This window comes from Bombina bombina, chromosome 5 (genome assembly GCF_027579735.1).
Source record: "Bombina bombina isolate aBomBom1 chromosome 5, aBomBom1.pri, whole genome shotgun sequence".
NCBI lineage: Eukaryota > Metazoa > Chordata > Amphibia > Anura > Bombinatoridae > Bombina > Bombina bombina.
In genome coordinates, this window is record NC_069503.1 from 863,451,095 (window position 1) to 863,471,190 (window position 20,096).

Genomic DNA, 20,096 nt, shown 5'->3' on the forward strand with positions numbered 1-20,096 from the left:
TCTAATATAAATTGTATAAGGTCTATCAGGAAACTCTGTGAATTTATTATTTTAATAACTCTGAATGTATTCCAAATGTATTTTTAGAATGATCAAGCTAATTCAAAACCTAACATAATCCTTTAAGACATAAATTATAAAATAAAGTCTCTGAAATAGTACAAGTTATCATTGATGGTGGGAAAGCTTTAACTATTTCATGTCAAAAATCATTACTAACTTCTATCAATTAAATATTATTTATGAATGAATAATAGGGATGTTCTTTTGTTGATAGTTTAATAGGAATTTGGCAGCTTCTACTACAACTACTTCTAGTTGTTTATGAAGTAAGATAAATAGTAAAAATGTTAAAGACACATAAATAAAATACAGATTATACTTGCAGGTTTACTGTACAGCCGCAGAAACATAATTTTTTAAAAATTTCATCTAAATATCTCTGGAACCTTATGAAAAATGTACTTGCTTTTTCAAAGGGTGCTATAAATCTACATGTTCCACATCCCTTCCAAATTGTAATCAAATTTGTCCAGCGGGCACATTATGTATTTTTCATTAAAAAAAATGTGCCCACCAAAAACAAAGTGTAGTTATTTAAACCACTCAGAACTATTTATTGAGATTTATTTAGGGCTTTCTGTCTGAATTACAATAGCAGATTTCACCTAAATTAGTGATAAAGCAAATCAGGCTTACAAATGACAACAATGGTATACATATTATGTATATTTTTATTTCCTATATCTATTGTATGCACCCTGTCTATACTTATTTAATAAAAATATTTTGTCAATTGTCATTTAGAACATTGATTCTTAAACTAGGGGTTGGGGCTCACTCGGGGGTCCTTTAAAAATTTTTTGAGGGTTCCCACAAGATTTGATAATGCAGTAATAAAAGACAGCAGGAGAGGTCCTTGGTACAGTGGTAGCTTGAGTGGCAATTACTAACCAAACAATAGCAGCAAAGCAATTAGGCAGAAAGGAATAAGAGGATGCTGTTGACCCCCGCTTGTTCTTCAAATGTGTGTTTTGTTTGGTGAAATGTCTTTAACTCTTCATACAACCTTGTTCACCATGGAAAATGAATGTAGATAAAACCCTATGTATTAATATCATGGGACACCTGAACTGTGTGTAGGTGTGTGTATATGTATGTCTATATGTGTGAGTGTGTATATGTATGAGTGTGTGTGTGTCTATGCATGTGTATGTATGAGGGAGCATGTATATGTATATTTTTATGTGTGTGTGTGTGCATGTATGAGTTAGTGTGTGTTGTGATTGTGTATGTATGAGTGAGTGTGTGTGTTGGGAGAGTCAATGCGTGTGTATGTATGAGAGAGTGTGTATATGTGCATTTTTAGGTATGATTGTTTATATGTATGAGTTAGTGTGTGTGTTGTGAGTGTGTATGAGTGAGTGAGTGTGTGTGTATATGTATGGGTGTGGGTGGGTGTATTTATCATTGAGTATGTGTGTGTTTGTGTATGAGTGAGAAACATTTCTATTTTTTGCTAATTGTGAGGTAGACACATAATTACTTTTGTACCTCTTCAAATATGTGCACACATTTTATTCACACCTCCAAAAATTGCAAAAGCAAAATATTTTAAACATACTGCTCAACAGAATTAGAGGGACCATTGCGTGCAGAGCACACACAGTACTTGAGAGTTTCTTATCGCCACACGTGGGAGAGAATCCTACATGCAAGGCCCATGGAGTCTAACTGTTAGTGATTAGCGATGGTTACAAAGTTTGAGTTTACTTATGTTCGCTAATTATTCCTTTACTTCTGTGGTATTTTAATGTATATAAAAATAAAATTGTATACTTGTCTGACATGAAGTTTGGTTCCACTGTAAAGCAAGGTCCCAGTTGATAAATGTTTAAGAAGCTCTGATTTAGAATATATTAAACAAACAAGAAAAAATACTTAAATTGAATCTTTTATATAAAATATTTAAAAAAATAACTTAAAATTACTATATAATGCTTTTTCTTTTTTTTCCAGACTGTGACTAATGTTTCATTGCATCACTGGAAGAAATATAAACTCTTTCTGTATAAGATGAATAATCTAAAACAGTGATGTATGTGATGTGTCATCAGTCAGAGATAGTTTTTTTCTGCTGTCATGCAGTGGCCGCAGACACAATGGGTCAAAACCAGGTCAGAGTAAATAATTTGGTGAAACTCCTGCAAAACCAGTTTTTAATTTAAAGAAATTTGTCTTAAAACAAATAGCAAATTTTTGTCTGGGAAACCCTGATATTAGTAATGTGGTGGCTATCGTTTAAGAGGAAATTACAAAATGTTAAGACATGAAGATAAATGTACAGGTAGCCGTCAGTTTACATTAGGGTTCTATGCCTGAGGGAACAGTTGTAAACAAATATAAGTGTAAAGTGAACCCAGTTATATAATATCAGTCAAAGGGAATCAAAAGAGTTAAGTTCCAGGCCCTTCTTAAAAATGGAATTAGTATTGTAATATTATAATATATTATATTATAACTTAATATATATGTGTTATTATGTAATATATTATATTATAACTTAATATATATATGTTATTATGTAATATATTATATTATAACTTAGTATATATGTGTTATTATGTAATATATTATATTATAACTTAATATATATGTGTTATTATGTAATATATTATATTATAACTTAATATATATGTGTTATTATGTAATATATTATATTATAACTTAATATATATATGTTATTATGTAATATACTATAACTTAATATATATGTGTTATTATGTAATATATTATATTATAACTTAATATATATATGTTATTATGTAATATATTATATTATAACTTAATATATATGTGTTATTATGTAATATATTATATTATAACTTAATATATATGTGTTATTATGTAATATACTATAACTTAGTATATATGTGTTATTATGTAATATATTATATTATAACTTAATATATATATGTTATTATGTAATATATTATAACTTAGTATATATGTGTTATTATGTAATATATTATATTATAACTTAATATATATGTGTTATTATGTAATATATTATATTATAACTTAATATATATATGTTATTATGTAATATATTATATTATAACTTAGTATATATGTGTTATTATGTAATATATTATATTATAACTTAATATATATGTGTTATTATGTAATATATTATATTATAACTTAATATATATGTGTTATTATGTAATATATTATATTATAACTTAATATATATATGTTATTATGTAATATATTATATTATAACTTAGTATATATGTGTTATTATGTAATATATTATATTATAACTTAATATATATGTGTTATTATGTAATATATTATATTATAACTTAATATATATGTGTTATTATGTAATATATTATATTATAACTTAATATATATGTGTTATTATGTAATATACTATAACTTAGTATATATGTGTTATTATGTAATATATTATATTATAACTTAATATATATATGTTATTATGTAATATATTATAACTTAGTATATATGTGTTATTATGTAATATATTATATTATAACTTAATATATATGTGTTATTATGTAATATATTATATTATAACTTAATATATATATGTTATTATGTAATATATTATATTATAACTTAATATATATGTGTTATTCTGTAATATATTATATTATAACTTAATATATATGTGTTATTATGTAATATATTATATTATAACTTAATATATATGTGTTATTATGTAATATATTATAACTTAGTATATATGTGTTATTATGTAATATATTATAACTTAGTATAATATATGTGTTATTATGTAATATTATATTATATTTAAAACCCTAAATGTAATGCTGTAAATGAAAAAACGGCAAATCTATTAATAAGACAGTGGGGAGTTTTGTTTACCAGTCAGTGGGCAATAATTTTTTTTTCTTTGCTGCATATAAAAAGGACACTTTTAACAGTTTTTTTTAACTTGCACACAGTCATACACTTCCTATTAGTTTCAATATAAAAAAGACAGCATTAAAGAATATTTTTAATATGTTACTGTTCTTTTATTAGCATGGTATATTTTTTTTTACAGTTAACTGTACTGGCCCTTTAAGAAAGCAAACAAATTGCAAACTACTACTAATGTACACAGTATTACATTGTTGAACTATAAATGCAGGTGGCAAAGATTATTCTTAAAATCTTTTGTTTTACCTAAGGAGCCTGTGGACTAACTCAATAGTGGTTACATGATAGCAAGGAACAGAAGCTATTGTGAAACGGCACAAATTGAACCAGTGTAAAATGAGGGCTGCCTGTATATTCTGGGATAAAAATAAAAAAAAAGTATCTGAACTAATAGTAAATTGATAAAAAAAATATGCAATAGGCTTCTCCTCTCACATAATCAAGCAACAACTAAAATATAACCCTCTCCTACAAACTGTCACAGTTTGGGTGCTCTCCCCTTTTTCCCTCCTCCAGCTTCCCCCTCCAGAGCAAGTGTCCTCATTTTCAGGGACTACCCCTGTTCCCCCAACAATACGCACTGACTCCACCAAATGTAGAATATGAAATGCCCTGTAATCACCTACAGCCCCACCCTTCCTACCCACAAATCCCCATTAACTCCTAATTCCAGAAATGTTAGGAGGTATGATAACAATGAGTTGCTTTTTAACAAGACTTTGAAGGTTCATATATATGTTAACAATAAAGTTCAAGATAAAAGGACAGTCTGATGCAAAACTCCTTCTTGGGAGCCACAATAATTGCAGCTTCTGAGCAGAACACAGCTGGTGATCCAAACAGGGTGCACAGTCTCCCATAGTTGCCAATCACAGTTTTTGTTCTACTTGCTGCTCCTAAGAAGAACATTATCTATGGGTATAACCCCTTTGTGGGCGGAAAAATATACGGCTAGATTTAGAGTTTGGCGTTAGCCGTCAAAACCAGCGTTAGAGGCTCCTAACGCTGGTTTTGGGCTACCTCTGGTATTTAGAGTCAGTCAGGAAAGGGTCTAACGCTCACTTTGCAGCCGCGACTTTTCAATACCGCAGATCCCCCTACGCCATTTGCGTATCCTATCTTTTCAATGGGATCTTTCTAACGCCGGTATTTAGAGTCGTGGCTGAAGTGAGCATTAGAAATCTACCGACAAAACTCCAGCCGCAGAAAAAAGTCAGTAGTTAAGAGCTTTTTGGGCTAACGCCGGTTCATAAAGCTCTTAACTACTGTGCTCTAAAGTACATTAACATCCATAAACTACCTATGTACCCCTAAACCGAGGCCCCCCCACATCGCCACCACTCTATTAAAATTTTTTAACCCCTAATCTACCGACCGCACACCGCCGCCAGCTACGTTATCCCTATGTACCCCTAATCTGCTGCCCCTAATACTGCGAACCCCTATATTATATTTATTAACCCCTAATCTGCCCCCCACAACATCGCCGCCAGCTACCTACAATTATTAACCCCTAATCTGCCGACTGGACCTCACCGCTACTATAATAAATGTATTAACCCCTAATCCGCCTCACTCCCACCTCAATAACCCTATAATAAATAGTATTAACCCCTAATCTGCCCTCCCTAACATCGCCGACACTTAACTTCAAGTATTAACCCCTAATCTGCCGACCGGACCTCGCCGCTACTCTAATAAATTTATTAACCCCTAAAGCTAAGTCTAACCCTAACACTAACACCCCCCTAAGTTAAATATAATTTAAATCTAACGAAATAAATTAACTCTTATTAAATAAATTATTCCTATTTAAAGCTAAATACTTACCTGTAAAATAAACCCTAATATAGCTACAATATAAATAATAATTATATTGTAGCTATTTTAGGATTAATATTTATTTTACAGGCAACTTTGTAATTATTTTAACCAGGTACAATAGCTATTAAATAGTTAATAACTATTTAATAGCTACCTAGTTAAAATAATTCCAAAATTACCTGTAAAATAAATCCTAACCTAAGTTACAATTAAACCTAACACTACACTATCAATAAATAAATTAAATAAACTACCTACAATTATCTACAATTAAACCTAACACTACACTATCAATAAATTAATTAAATACAATACCTACAAATAAATACAATTAAATAAACTAACTAAAGTACAAAAAATAAAAAAGAACTAAGTTACAAAAAATAAAAAAATATTTACAAACATTAGAAAAATATTACAACAATTTTAAACTAATTACTCCTACTCTAAGCCCCCTAATAAAATAACAAAGCCCCCCCAAAATAAAAAAATGCCCTACCCTATTCTAAATTAAAAAATTTCAAAGCTATTTTACCTTACCAGCCTTTAAAAGGGCCTTTTGTGGGGCATACCCCAAAGAAAACTGCTCTTTTGCCTGTAAAAGAAAAATACAACCCCCCCAACATTAAAACCCACCACCCACATACCCCTAATCTAACCCAAACCCCCTTAAAAAACCTAACACTACCCCCCTGAAGATCATCCTACCTTGAGTCATCTTCACTCAGCCGAGCCACCGATGGAACTGAATAGGAGATCCGAAGCGGCAGAAGTGATTCTCCAAGGGGCGCTGAAGAAATCTTCCATCCGATGAAGTGATCCTCCAAGCGGCTCTGAAGAAGTCTTCCATCCGGGCGATGTCATCTTCCAAGCGGCGCTGAAGAAGTCTTCTATCCGGGCGATGTCATCTTCCAAGCAGGGTCTTCAATCTTCTTTCTTCAGGATCCATCTTGCAGACCTCCGACGCGGAACATCCTGCTGGCCCGACGGACTACCGACGAATGAAGGCTCCTTTAAGGGATGTCATCCAAGATGGCGTCCCTTGAATTCCGATTGGCTGATAGGATTCTATCAGCCAATCGGAATTAAGATAGGAAAATTCTGATTGGCTGATGGAATCAGCCAATCAGATTCAAGTTCAATCCGATTGGCTGATCCGATCAGCCAATCAGATTGAGCTCACATTCTATTGGCTGATCGGAACAGCCAATAGAATGCAAGCTCAATCTGATTGGCTGATCGGATCAGCCAATCGGATTGAACTTGAATCTGATTGGCTGATTCCATCAGCCAATCAGAATTTTCCTACCTTAATTCCGATTGGCTGATAGAATCCTATCAGCCAATCGGAATTCGAGGGATGCCATCTTGGATGACGTCCCTTAAAGGAGCCTTCATTCGTCGGTAGTCCGTCGGGCCAGCAGGATGTTCCACGTCGGAGGTCTGCAAGATGGATCCTGAAGAAAGAAGATTGAAGACCCCGCTTGGAAGATGACATCGCCCGGATAGAAGACTTCTTCAGCGCCGCTTGGAAGATGACATCACCCGGATGGAAGACTTCTTCAGCGCCGCTTGGAGGATCACTTCATCGGATGGAAGATTTCTTCAGCGCCCCTTGGAGAATCACTTCTGCCGCTTCGGATCTCCTCTTCAGTTCCATCGGCGGCTCGGCTGAGTGAAGACGACTCAAGGTAGGATGATCTTCAGGGGGGTAGTGTTAGGTTTTTTAAGGGGGGTTTGGGTTAGATTAGGGGTATGTGGGTGGTGGGTTTTAATGTTGGGGGGGTTGTATTTTTCTTTTACAGGCAAAAGAGCAGTTTTCTTTGGGGTATGCCCCACAAAAGGCCCTTTTAAAGGCTGGTAAGGTAAAAGAGCTTTGAACTTTTTTAATTTGGAATAGGGTAGGACATTTTTTTATTTTGGGGGGGCTTTGTTATTTTATTAGGGGGCTTAGAGTAGGTGTAATTAGTTTAAAATTGTTGTAATATTTTTCTAATGTTTGTAAATATTTTTTATTTTTTGTACTTTAGTTTGTTTATTTAATTGTATTTATTTGTAGGTATTTTATTTAATTAATTTATTGATAGTGTAGTGTTAGGTTTAATTGTAGATAATTGTAAGTAGTTTATTTCATTTATTTATTGATAGTGTAGTGTTAGGTTTAGTTGTAACTTAGGTTAGGATTTATTTTACAGGTAATTTTGGAATTATTTTAGCTAGGTAGCTATTAAATAGTTATTAACTATTTAATAGCTATTGTACCTGGTTAAAATAAATACTAAGTTGCCTGTAAAATAAATATTAATCCTAAAATAGCTACAATATAATTATTATTTATATTGTAGCTATATTAGGGTTTATTTAACAGGTAAGTATTTAGCTTTAAATAGGAATAATTTATTTAATAAGAGTTCATTTATTTCGTTAGATTTAAATTATATTTAATTTAGGGGGGTGTTAGGGTTAGACTTAGCTTTAGGGGTTAATAAATTTATTAGAGTAGCGGTGAGGTCCGGTCAGCAGATTAGGGGTTAATACTTGAAGTTAGCTGTCGGCGATGTTAGGGAGGGCAGATTAGGGGTTAATACTATTTATTATAGGGTTATTGAGGCGGGAGTGAGGTGGATTAGGGGTTAATACATTTATTATAATAGTGGCGAGGTCCGGTCGGTAGATTAGGGGTTAATAATTGTAGGTAGGTGGAGGCGACGTTGGGGGCGGCAGATTAGGGGTTAATAAATATAATATAGGGGTCGGCGGTGTTAGGGGCAGCAGATTAGGGGTACATAGTGATAATGTAGGTTGCGGCGGTGTACGGAGCGGCAGATTAGGGGTTAATAATAATATGCAGGGGTCAGCGATAGCGGGGGCGGCAGATTATGGGTTAATAAGTGTAAGGTTAGGGGTGGCGCCAATCAAGGCTATCTGAATATTAAGAAAAAAGTGTGTACCACGATGTGGATATGTAAATAAAGCAAATTGCTACAGCTGTTAGTTTCTGAGAAATAAAATACAATTTATTAATACATTAAATAATAATCAAAATCATTTGGAAAATAAAGGTTCAATCACTGTCTAAAAAATTCAATAAATTCTCTTTTTTCAACTGAACTATTCAGTTGAAAAAAGAGAATTTATTCATACGAATTTTAGACCCAAATCACAGTTTTTTCCAACGCAAGAAAAAGGAAATTATATAGAGTCTTTCGAAAAATTATTGAAGCAAGAATTAGAGGAAATTGATACTAAACAAACTAAGAATCTGAAATGGAACTTAAGTTTGAAAGAAAAGGCAATCTTAAAAGAACTACAGTCCAGAGATGATATAGTCATAAAACAGGCGGACAAAGGAGGGGGTCTGGTGATTATGAATAGCACCAATTATAAAACTGAGGCCTATAGATTGTTGAATGATACATCCACATATAGAAAACTTTTGAGCCATCCAGGTGATAATTATTATTGTAAATTTAAAGAAATGCTAGACGAAGCAAAATTAGCAAATTTGGTAACTGAACAGGAATATACTTTTCTCTTAATCAAGAATTTCAGAACCCCTATATTCTACTTCTTGCCAAAGATTCATAAAAATCTCAAAGAACCACCTGGACGCCCGATAATATCGGGTATTGATTCAATTACATCAAATATGTCGCAATATATTGACTTCTTCTTACAAGACTGAAAGAACTCCCCTCCTATATCTCAGACTCTGCGCACTTTCTAAGAGTCCTAAGAGATATAAAATGGGAAAAGAACTTTGTACTTGTCACATGTGACGTAAGCTCCCTTTACACGAATATTGAACACAAATTGGGAGTTCAGGCTATAGAACATTTTTTTAAGCAAGACCCAAATATGATAGAGATTCAAAGAGTTTTTTTGGTAAAATGTATTAAATACATTCTGGGAAATAACTATTTCAAATTTGAAAATAGTTATTTTCTACAGGTTAAAGGTACGGCTATGGGCACAAGGTTCGCACCCAGTTATGCGAATCTATTCATGGGGATATTTGAAAGAGAGGTCATTGACCAGTCCCCATGGGGTGCGAACCTTGTGCTCTATAGACGCTACATTGACGATTTGTTTTTTATTTGGAAGGGAGACACAGAGCTATTAGATTTGTTTATTGATGATCTAAACACCAATAGATTTGGCCTGCAATTCACTTATGATTTCAGTAATCTTAAAATTAACTATTTAGACATAGAAATAGAGATACAAAATGATGAAATTAAAACAAAGACTTTTTTCAAAAAAGTCGACTCCAACAATTACATAGACGCGGCCAGTTGCCATCACAGCAAATGGAAAAATAATATACCCAAAGGCCAGCTAATGAGAATTAGAAGGAATTGCACGGATGTTAAAGATTTCGAGGAACAATCCGAAGTACTAATACAAAGATTTGGGCAGAAAGGTTATAACACCAATAAAATCCAAGACATGGTGAAGGAAGTAAAAAATACAGATCGAGAAAAACTATTAGTTAAAAAAGACAAACCCCAAAAAGAAAGGTTTAAAGAAACACTCGATATACCAGTAATTACAACATATTCTGCACAACATAAACTATTTCAAAATATAGTCCAAAAGCATTGGCATCTTTTATTAAAAGATCCCCTAATAGGGCCGAATCTAGGAAGGAATCCAAGATTCATTTATAGAAAGGCAAATAACTTGAAATCAATACTAGCCCCCAGTGAGTTTAAAGGAGATATTAAAATGTGTAAGAGAGGTTATAGAACCTTAGAAGGAGAAAGAATTGAAGGTTTCTTCCCCTGCCACCAATTTAAGGCGTGTAAGAACAGCACTAAACTTAAACAGGTTAAATCTGAAAAAGATGGAAGGGTTATAAAGATAACCGACATTATAAGATGTTCAGATATTAACATCATATACATGCTACAATGTGACTGTAATTTGAGATACTTTGGACAGACAGGACGAAAACTAAAAGACCGTATACGTGAACATCTACTTGCGATTGAGCATGAGAGAGAGGATACCGTCCTATATAAACATTTTAAAGAGGTCCATAGGTGAAATACAGGAGCCCTTAAGTTTTGGGGAATTAAAAAAGTAACGCTGGATGGAAGGAGAGGGAATCTGACAAAGAAACTATTAAAACAGGAAGCTGAATTTATTTTCAACTTTGGGACACTACACCCTAAAGGTCTAAATAGTGAAATGGATATAAACTCTTTCATTTAATTGAATCATTTTTTGATGAGTATTAATATGTTACCTGACTGTATTATAGATATCAACCTCATATAACCCACAGAATAGTTTAGTAACATTTTACTCTATGAAGGTTCAAAAGATTCAAATAACATCTACACTACTAGCCTCCTTCTGATCCAAGAGCCATTAGTTCTAGCCAAATAAGCTAAGATTGAGTAAGGAGAGACAATTGTCCATAAAAAAACCAGACATTAGTGGTAATAACTAGACAAAGCAATAATAACAATAAGAATCTGGTGAGGATTAGATAAGAGATTAGAGTCCTTTATGTATAGACAACAAAGACTGAGCAGTTGTAGCTGAATGGTTAAGTATTTAGCTTCCGAAGTCTAAGATCCTGAGTTCGAATCTGGTCAGAATTTTGACTATAATATATAGATATAAATATTAAAAATATTAAAAATATTTTATTCTAATCTATGAGTTTTTAATCTATTAACTATTTGAGATATTACACCCTCCATAGAGAGCAAGGAGAAACAAATGTCTAAAACTACCCGAAATAAAACTATATAATAGATTTATTATCGAGACTGTTATACCAACTGTTCAACTAGCATAGTGGTTAAGGCGTCTACCAGAGACAGTACAGAACCAGGAGTTTGAATCCAGTGAAGAACTAATATTTAATTGGGAATTTTTTTCATTAAGTGATGATGAGATGAGAGATGTGATTCCCCTATATCTAGCCAACAAGATATTAATCCCCTATAGCTAAATGGTTAAGGACTTGGGCTCCAAAGCACTAGGTTCCCAGTTCGATTATGGTCACTATTTTTTCCAATAACTATTTTTTAATGAATTTTTAAAAACGCTATAATCATACACTGGATGAAATTAACTTAAAAGCCTCTACAAATTTAGATTGCTAAATAAGGTCAAATTTAGATTTGGATATCTTATAAAGCGAATTGCTAGGTGAAAAACGCTTGATTTTATAGTATAACTAATTGATGATTTTTAACAATGCTTTGAAACATTCTGTTGAAAATTCTTTAATGAATGTGTGATGAAGTTTTGTAACCATTAAACAGGAGAATGACATGAGATGGACTTTTAATATAAAATAAGAAAAGAAAAAAGAAATCACTAAATACCAAGAAAGGGTTAATAAAGTAAAAAAGTATAAAAAAAGGCAACACAGCTGGTGGAGGTTATCTTGACAAAGGCTCCCTGGAGAGCTGAAACGCGTAGAAACCACACCAGGACCCAGTTTACTTGGAAAAGACACAGATATTGTGTGGCTCCCAGGACCGTCAAGCCAGCACAAGTGGAAATACAGCAACGCAACGCTGAGCAGACGGTAGGAGTGAAGACCGAAAAACTGTAAGTGTGCACACTTAGAAGAAAATAAACAGCTATACAACTTTATTTTAAGAAAACACTGCAGGATCATAGGCGAGTGACCGTAGCTTGCCACCTCCCATACCGGAACTCCGGGTAGGAGAGGATTGTAAGAGGGCTTACTAAAGCGGCAGATTGAAAGAGAACTGAGAACAGCTGCTCAAACAACCGCTAAAATTCAAAAACTGTATTTGATACTGAACTATTTGCTTGATTGATAGAAACTTGCTGTCAGCAATCTGACCTTATCATTTAATACATCAGACTTTAATACATCAGACTCTAGTACTAAGTGTATAACATTTTTCTCTGCAAAAAAAGCAAAAATACACATTTGCAGAATTAGATACTCAGACCACCAAGTCTTGAAGTATATCAGTCCCCAATCCTTACTTTGCCAACGGTATTTGTAAAGATATGAACACTGTGTGATGCTATTACCATTGCCCAATTTTTTACTTCTTATAACTTATTTTTAAGGATTGCTTTATTAAATTGGTTAAATCGTACTTGTCAGTGAGGTTTTAGATTAGACACCGGTGTTTTTAGATAGTGATTGATTGAATTTTTTTAGACAGTGATTGAACCTTTATTTTCCAAATGATTTTGATTATTATTTAATGTATTAATAAATTGTATTTTATTTCTCAGAAACTAACAGCTGTAGCAATTTGCTTTATTTACATATCCACATCGTGGTACACACTTTTTTCTTAATATTCAGATAGCCTTGATTGGCGCCACTTCCAAACACTTTGTATTTTTTGGATAGCCTAATTCGATTGCATATGTGGTGAAAAATGCAATCAGGAGGTTGGCAAATCTGAAACACACCTATTTCCAGCTTGCACACTCTTTGCCTTTACTTGTAAGGTTAGGGGTGTTTTGACTCGGGGTACATGTTAGGGTGTTAGGTGCAGACATAGGAAGTGTTTCCCCATAGGAAACAATGGGGCTGCGTTAGGAGCTGAACGCTGCTTTTTTGCAGGTGTTAGGTTTTTTTTCAGCTCAAACTGCCCCATTGTTTTCTATGGGGGAATCGTGCACGAGCACGTTTTTGAAGCTGGCCGCGTCCATAAGCACCGCTGGTATTGAGAGTTGCAGTGGCGGTAAATTATGCTCTACGCTCCCTTTTTGGAGCCTAACGCACTGAAAACGCAGCCATTCTGTGAACTCTAAATACCAGCGGTATTTAAAAGGTGCGGGGGGAAAAAAGCCAGCGTTAGCTAAGCGGGTCGTTACCGACAAAACTCTAACTCTAGGCGATAGTTAGCTATAACCAGTATCTCACAAATGACATGTACTAACTCCTGAATGGAACTTTGAAAGCTGTAGGGGCAACTGCGCTATACGTAGTGTGCTAGACCCTATACATGTCTGCTTACTTCAATATTTGAGGCTTATATTTTCATAAAGTCCAAACACTTAAATGCAATTATAAATAAACATTCTAATGATAATATGTATTTGCTAGCCAATTTCATAGTTTAAGGGCCAGATAACAACTGGAGGGCTAACAGTATGTCTGAGCGATAAAGGGTTCTTTGCTGGTGTAGGCACACATCCTTTTTTTCACTCGTATTACAATCTCAAAGTAAACACAATCATTTGAGCGCATTTTAAGTTAGCGGGCGTCGGATTAGAGCGTCCTCAGAGCTCTTGTTAACTGTTGCGTGAAACAAAAAAGAGACACAAAACACATTAAAAATACACTACAAAGTACAGTTACACGTACAATAACACCAACTAATAAAAATTATTTAAAGAAATATTGCATAAAAAGTTATAAGGGCTCAAATATATCAGGTCTCGGGTGTTAGCAAAAAAAACCAGGTAAAAGGCTTTAAATAGAAATACAAACAAATACATATCTAAAGATGTATATAGATGTGTATATATATATATATATATATATATATATATATATATATATATATATAAAATTATTAGTGTCAGGTATTTGTAGAGCGCCAACAGGTTCTGCAGCGCTATGAACATTGGTGGTATATTAAAAACGATTACAGGCATCAAATGGGGAGAGAGGTTCCTGCCGAGAGTTGCACTGTTGTAGTCGGCTCTTTTTAAGGTGAACTACAAACAGCTGGGCTCATAGGCTTACATGCTATGGGGTTTTAGGGGATAGCAGTGGAGATAGGAAGGTTAGTGTAGGTTGTAAGCATCCCTGAATAGTAGAGTCTTCAGGGAGCACTTGAAGCTTTTAAAACTAGGGGAGATTCTTGTGGAGCGAGGCAAAGAGTTCCATAAGATGGGAGCCAGTCTTGAAAAATCTTGTAGACGGGAATGTGAGGAGGTAACAAGAGAGGAGAGTAAGAGATCATGAGCGGAGCGAAGGGGACGGGAGGGAGAGTATCTGGAGACAAGGTGTGAGATGTAGGGGGGAGCAGTGCATTTGAGGGCTTTGTGTGTCAGAGTGAAAATTTTGTGTTTAATCCTGGAGGAAAGAGGAAGCCAGTGAAGGGATTGGCAGAGAGGTGCGGCAGATGAAGAGCGACATGCAAGGAAGATGAGCCTGGCAGAGGCATTCATTATGGATTGTAGAGGAGCCAGGCGGCAGCTAGGGAGACCAGATAGAGTTGCAGTAGTCGAGGTGGGAAAGGATAAGAGAGTGAATTCAAATTCTTGTTGTGTCTTGTGTAAGGAAATGTCTAATTTTAGAGATGTTTTTAAGGTGGAAGCGGCAGGTTTTAGCCAAGGACTGAATGTGAGTGAAAGAAAGATCTGAGTCAAGTGTGACCCCAAGACATCGGGCATGTGAGGTTGATGTAATGATGAGTAGAAACTGACTTAAGACAATTGTCCTTAACTGGAATGACGAGTACTAATAATCTAACCCGAAAGGAACGCTTAGCCCTCAAATCGCTTGAACAGAATGATAAACTAGTGATCAAACAGGCGGATAAGGGGGGCTCAGTGGTAGTGATGGATAGGACAAACTACATCAGAGAGGCCCTGAGACAATTGGAAGACAAAGATAATTATGAACACCTCAAACAAAACCCTACAAATAAATTCCAACTTGAGCTACTGCACCTTCTGGATGGAGCAGTAGAGGATGGTCTAATTGATTTGGAAACATCCAAGTATTTATATGTTGAACATCCAGTGATCCCTCTATTTCACCATCTACCGAAAGTGCACAAGACCCTAGATAATGTACAGGGAAGACCTATAGTCAATGGCATTGGTTCAATGTTGGAACACCTTTCCGAGTGGCTGGATGGTATATTGCAGCCCTTGGTTAAGGCCCTTCCCAGCTACACTAGGGACTCTAAACAGGTGCTGAACAAGGTGGAGAACTTGAGGTGGTTACCGGATTGTGGTTGGCTCACTGTGGATGTGGTCTCACTTTACTCCTCTATACCCCACGTTTGGGGGGGTGATAATGAGCAGGCGAGATGTTTTGTGGACTTTCTGGGGACTAATGATGTGAACCTGTGTTTTACATTTGAATATAATAAGACCGTGGTGCATTATTTGGACTTGGAACTCAAGGGATGGCCATCAGGTAGAGTCACCTCAGAAGTCTACAGAAAGCCAATAACAGGAAACAGTCTCCTGCATGCTAGGAGCTGTCATCCAAAGCAAATGCCATACTCTGTTGCTAAGGGGCAATTTGTAAGGTTGAAACGCAACTGTACCCTGCCCCTTAGCTATGAGAAGCATGCAGATGATTTGGAATCACACCTACTACAGAGAGGCTACAACAAAAAAGGTGATTAAAAGGGCTAGATATGAAGTGAGTTCCTTATCTAGGAAACAACTGTTAAGTGACAGTGTCCCCCCCCCCCCCAAAATGGAACAAAGTAGCACATTAACTTTTGTCACGGACTATTCTGCCCAGTATGGGGAAATCTGTGACATAGTTAAAAATCATTTCCGCCTACTAGTAGCAGATGATGCCCTTGCAGGGGTTGCTAAGAATGGATGTAGGTTCTCTTATAGGAGAAACAGGACCATTGGGAACTTAGTATCTCCGTCCATGCTTAGGAAACCAATCCCAGTAGCCTCATCAACGTCCTCCTGGTTCAGACATAGGGGTACTTTCAAGTGTGGCTATTCACAGTGCAAAGCCTGTGAATATGTCCAAATAGGGACCTCTTTCTCTTCAACAGTGACTGGAGAAACATTTGATATTGAATCCTGTTTGAATTGCAGATCATCCTATTGTATCTACCTCCTCTGGTGCTCAGAATGTGAACTGCAATACATAGGTTTGACTACCAGGGATGTCAGATCAAGGATTCGAGAACACTTGTCTACCATACGAGTGGGCAAAAGTGGTACACCGTTGGTTTCCCATTTCGTACAGTGACAGGACAAGGATTGTCGCTCTCTGAAATGGATGATAATAGAAAGAGTACTACCCCAAAAAAGAGGGGGGAACCGTTTCAAGATCTTATCTAGGCAGGAAATGTATTGGATCATTAGGCTCCAGACTAAAAGACCTCTGGGCCTAAACTCCGAATATGATTTTATCAATCACTGGACATAAATGGTGGTACTCCCTGTTTATATCATCAGTTACATTTGCAATTATGGTTATATTTACTTATGCATGTGTATTGATATTTACATCCTGTGTTAGTGATAGATATAAGATCTAACTACCTAACCTTTCGTATTTACTGCTATGTTTAGTGCTAAATTCGCATTTTAATTTAAATAACTGCCCTAAATGATTGTTGCATAGAATCATGTTTATATCTAATCTATATTTTCCAAATCTTCCCATTTGTTTCTCTTGCATTTTCCTATATATATATATATATATATATATATATATATATATATATATATATATATATATATATATATATATATATACACAATAGTCTTCATAAGAGCACTAGTTTGAGTTTAAAAAGAGTTATAATTAAGTAACTTTTTATTTGTTTATGGAATATCCAATTTGATTATTGTAAAGATACTAAACAGCATGCTCTGTCCCCTGTGTCTTTAAATTCTAATTAATAACCCACCAATGAGATTGGAGCACTGGGTTTAAAGGTTTGTCAGTTTTTAAAGATTTTAAGGACTATGAGTACGGCTATCCCAGCTGAAACATGTTAGTCTGTTCAGCAGGGGATTATCCCTTCTCTCTAAGTTTTCAATTTTAATTGTGATTTAATAAAGTTCTTTTTACTTTTAACTTATGGTGCTTAGCGGACTTTCTCTTTTTTGTGGTAATGATAGAGTTGTCAACAGTTATAGAGACATGGGGGGTGGAGATTTTGGAAGAAGGAGGGGAAATAAGGAGCTCAGTTTTGGAGAGATTTAGCTTGAGGTAGTGAGAGGACATCCAAGATGAGATATGAGAGAGACAGTTAGTGACACGGGTTAGCAAGGAAGGAGATAGTTCTGGTGCAGAGAGGTAGATTTGGGTATCATCTGCATACAAATAATAATAAAACCCGTGGGACTTTATTAATTAACCTAGTGAGGACGTGTAGATTGAGAAGAGAAGGGATACGAGGACAGAGCCTTGAGGTACCCCAACAGAAAGAGGTAACAAGGCAGAGGATACCCCAGAGAAGGCTATACTAAAGGTACGGTTAGACAGATAGGAAGAGAACAAGAGAGAGCTGTGTCACAGATGCCGAAGGATTGGAGGGTACGGAGCAAAAGAAGGTGATCGACAGTATCAAAGGCTGCAGACAGATCAAGGAGGATAAGTGGCCTTTTGATTTTGCTGTAAGTAGGTCGTTTGTAACCTTAACAATTGCTGTCTCTGTTGAGTGAAGGGGGTGAAATCCAGATTGCAATGGGCCAAGGAGGAAGTTTAATGTAAGGAAATGGGATAGGCAAGCATATACTAGCTTTTCAAGAAGATATATATATATATATATATATATATATATATATATATGTATATGTATATATATATATATACCGTCATGTGAAAAAGAAAGTACAACCTCTGAGAATTCTATGGTTTTACGTATCAGGGTAGTATAATATAATCTTGTCCTTAGGTGGTTTTAAAATTAGGTAAATACAACCTCAGGTGAAAACAACATATGACATATTACACTGTGTCATGATTTATTCAACAAAAATAAAGCCAAAGTGGAGAATCCATGTGTCAAAAACTAAATACACCTTTTAATTAAATAGCTTGTAGAACCACCTTTAGCAGAAATAAATTTAAGTAATTCTTTGCTGTATGACTTTATCAGTCTCTCCCATCGTTGTGGAGGAATTTTGGCCCACTCTTCTTTACAAAATTGCTTCAGTTCATTGAGGTTTGCAGGCACTCGTTTATGCACTCTCTTAAGGTCCCGCCACAGCATTTCAATTGGGTTGAGGTCTAGACTTTGACTGGGTCATTGCAACACCTTGAATCTTTAGATTTTTCCAGCCATTCAGTTGTAGATTTGCTTATGTGTTTGGGATAATTGTCCTGTTGCATGACCCAATTTCGTCCAAGTTTTAGCTGTCAGACAGATGGCCTCACATTTGACTCTAGAATAGTTTGGTATACAGAGGAGTTTATGGTTGACTCAATGACAAGATGCACTGGTCCTGTGGCTGCAAAACAAGCCCAAATCAGTACCCCTCTACCAACGTGCTTGACAGTTGGTATGAGGTGTTTGTGGCGATATGCTGTGTTTGGTTTTTGCCTAACGTGGCGCTGTGCATTATGGCTAAACATCTCCACTTTGGTTTTATCTGTCCAAAGGACATTGTTCCAGAAGTCTTGTTGTTTGTTCAGATGCAACATTGCAAACCTAAGCCATGCTGCCATGTACTTTTTAGAATTTTTGTAATTGTACTGTTATGAACTTAAACATTTAACATGCTAACTGAGACCTGTAGAGCCTGAGATATAACGCTCTTGTTTTTTTTTTTTGCAATTTCTTTGAGCATTGCACTTTCTGCCTTTCGGGTAAATTTGCTGGGACGTCCACTCCTGGGAAGATTGTCAGCTGTTTTGAATGTTTTCCACTTGTGAATAGTCTTTCTCACTGTAGAATGATGGACTTTATATTGTCTAGGAATGGCCTTATAACCCTTCCCAGATTGATGGTCAGCAACAATTGTTTCTCTAAGATCATTGTTGATGTCTTTTCTCCTTGGCATTGTGTTAACACACCTGAATGCTCCAGACCAGCAAACTGCTAAAACTTTGGCTTTTATAGAGTTGGTCACACTTGCTGATGACCAATTAATCAATGGCATTTGATTAGCAGCACCTGGCTGATACTTAGCCTCTTAATTCCTATGGAAGCAGTAAGGGTGTACTTAGTTTTTGACGCATGGCTTCTCCATTTTGGCTTTATTTATGTTAAATAAATAATGACACAGTATAATATGTAATGTGTTGTTGTTCATCTGAGGTTGTATTTACCTAATTTTAAGAGCTGCTAAGGACCAGATGATTGTTATTATGCCCTGATATGTAAAACCAAAGAATTTAAAAAGGGTGCACTGTCTTTTTCACATGACTGTATATGTGTACAAATAAACACATACATATTTACACATATATAGACATATATAAGTGCATTGGAGCCCTTTACAGTTAAGTAGATTAAAAAAAACAATGTGTTATAGTGTGTAATGTTCAGCACATAATGGAATACGTTCTTTGCATTTATAACTAGTTATTCACACACACACACACACACACACATATATATATATATATGTATATATATATATATATATATATATATATATATATA